We start from the raw sequence: 3,079 nt of genomic DNA, 5'->3' as shown, positions 1-3,079 counted from the left end.
AGTTGGGGTGTTTTACTTCTTAGTAGAAATGTAGCTTGGTGGTTGCTGAGGGTATCTGGCAGACACCCAGCTTGGAATCTTTGGGAAGGATGGAATACAAGTATCCAGTCTAGTATAGACTGATGTTTGGTTCTCTTGTCTGTTCTAGTGCTGGAAGTTATAAGTTGGGTTAGTCCATGTAAGTTGATGTGGGAGAGAGGGTTTTGACTGGACCAGTTGTGCCAGTCGATATTAAGGTCACCTAATAGGATGTTTTCTTGGGGGAGGGAGTTAGATATCCAATCTAGGAGTTTTTCTGTAATGGGAATATTGTTGCCTGGAGGGATATAGCATCCTATAATACTGATGTATTTATTTGGGTTAAGTTTTAGTTTAGTGAGGGTAAGTTCAATGTTTTCTAGGTCTGGGGTTGGGATGTCTAGTTTTTCTAGGATGAGGTGATTTTTGTATAGTATGGCTACTCCCCCACCCCTTTTTCTACTCTGTCGCTACGAATTATATTGTAGCCTGGTGCTGTGATTTCATTATCATGGATTTCTGGTTTAAGCCAGGTCTCAGTCAGTATCACAATATTTGGATGATAAAAGCAGAGTAAGGCATGGAGGTCATGGACTTTGTTTGAGATACTTCTAACATTTAGATTTATGATGAGGAGTGAGTTTTTGGGTCTGTGGAGTAGGGTATTATTCAGGTCGGGGATTAGTGTGTCTGGATTTAGTGGGCCTGGGTTGGGATGTATGTCACCACAGTGTGTGAGTGCTGTTTGCCGGTGTAAATAAAGTCTGAATAGCTTATTGATGGTTTTTATGTGCTTTAGAGTAGTGTAGGATTGTCTGGGTGATGGGTATATCTTGTGTATGAAGTGGTGGATAAGGGTGGTTTGATAGAGGTATACTTACCTGACAGGGGTAATACCATGATCAAGAAGGTGGTTTCCCCAGGGTGAGGCTCTTGGGTTGACTCCTGTGATTTCCCCAAATGTGGGAAACTCAACTGCATAATAATATGGGAAAGTAATCCAGCAGCTACATAACAGATATGCTTACATTACAGTATAATAATCTGTTTCATGACATTTAAACATTTTAGCAGCCTGCATTACTTACGAGTATATTCTTCATTTGGGGGAGGGGAAGCAAAGCTGCATTTATGTCATGGCACTAAAAAAGGTATATTTATATTTGTTACTTTGATTTTCTAGCATCTACAACATGTAATTAGGTAACAATACATGTGGTGTTACATGTTAAGGTCAGTTCTGTACTAATGTAAGAGCTTTTACTTGCTACTGTTTCCATGTAGACTCCTTTCCATGGCTCTATTCGGAAAGTTGGGGAATAAATGGCCAACACGAACACGTAGTCTACACAGTTGCTTTAGAGGTTGTTGAATCACTCCACCATGTTGGTTTGCTTCATTAGCATAAACGTCAGCTACTTATGCTGTAATTTGCATGCCAGAAAAGTTTCAGTGTTTGTGCAAGTGCTCACCTCTACGAGGAGTTTACTGAATCTAAAACTTTTCGCGGCGATGTGCACATCGTGCAGCGACACACACATGGTCAAAATTATCATGTAGGCTTTATTGACTCCCCTCTTTGGGTCTTTTTACAATTAATTATAGATATTTGTCTGGTAAACTTTTCTTAGCTTATAAGTGGCTTTGGAGTGCTGAACTTCAAATGTTGTTAAACATAGAATTGCTGAGTTCTACTTCTAACACCTGGGGAGCTTGTTATACTTTTAGATTAGATCAGTTAAGAACAGTTCTTAGGGCAAGTTATATCACAGTCTTTGGTTCAATTATGGACTAGAGTTCCGTTATACATCTGTCAAGCTCCTTTTTTACAGGTTTTTAAATAAACAACTAGATACATGGATGGTCCCAGAATATTTAGTTTCATTGTAGAATCTGTGTTCTGATTGGCCTTTGGCCCATGTGCGGGTGTATAAGAACTATTGAACTTGATGAGGACTCAGCTCATTGAGATAAAATGGCTGGAATTCACTCCAGCAAGTAAAGTTAGATGTGTGTGTTTTTTTTTATCAGGAAGCAAGCCCCTTGCATCCCCTGTCCATGCAGGGGAACCTCCCAGACTCCTGAACTCATATTTACCAACTTCATAGTTGCATAAATGTGAAAAGGGGAAAATTCCCCAAACAAAGGGCTCTGTTCCAGCACAGACTTAGAAAGTACTCTGGCAGTGGTTCCCTATATGAAACTGGCACATTCAACACTAGGGAGCTGAACGCAGGCAGTTGAGTCCTCATATGGCTAGGATATGGGGAAATGTGGGGAACCCATTCAATACTTAACAAATGCATATAGATTGGTATTTTCAGTAACATGCTGAAAATGTACTCACGGAGAAAGTACTATTTAGTGAAGAAATATATATATATATATATATATATATATATATATATATATATATATATATATATATATATATATATATATTTATATATATATATATATATATATATATATATATATATATATATATATATATATATATATATATATATATAGTAAAGCAATAATGACTACAAGCCTTCTCAGTGCAACTCTTATTAGTAGTACCACTATCCTGTAAATCATTGTACAATTGTTATTAAACATCATCAAATATATGTTTCCTATCCTGTTTTGTTGCCATTTGTGTATGTGCAAAACTATTGGGCCAAAGCTAACAGCAGTTGTGCTCACTACTTCTCTCATCACTAACTTACCCGTCTGCCTACTTTTGCCACCCTCTCTCTCTGTTAATGCTTTTTCCTACGTTGCTCACATCCTTTTCTTCCAGAAATAGTGGGGCAGCACTGGTTTCAGCTGTGCTACCCTACTACCACATAGACTAGCATCCTCCAACACCCAATTTCTCCAAAAATGCAGCATTGGTGGCAGCTGCGTTTCTACTCTTTCTATTACAAACCCTTCTCAATACCCTGCTTTCCAGCTTTATCTATGCCTCTAACCTTTACAAGTGGAAAAATCTACCCACTTTCTTTACTTCTTTTCTTCTCACACTTTCCCTTCACCTCTCTGATTCACTACCTCTAGAAACTCATCACTGTAC

At 38.3% G+C, this 3,079-nt stretch overlaps 1 pseudogene; it reads left to right on the top strand.

The window, feature by feature from the left end:
* Positions 1-891: 891 nt before the first annotated feature.
* On the top strand, positions 892-1,005 carry LOC122802005 (annotated as a pseudogene).
* The last annotated feature ends 2,074 nt before the right edge of the window (positions 1,006-3,079 follow it).

The sequence above is a fragment of the Protopterus annectens genome, chromosome 1.part0 (genome assembly GCF_019279795.1).
Source record: "Protopterus annectens isolate FY-2018-M chromosome 1.part0, PAN1.0, whole genome shotgun sequence".
NCBI lineage: Eukaryota > Metazoa > Chordata > Ceratodontiformes > Protopteridae > Protopterus > Protopterus annectens.
Note: the sequence above shows the minus strand (reverse complement) of the source record. Positions and strands in the feature narration are given on the sequence as shown.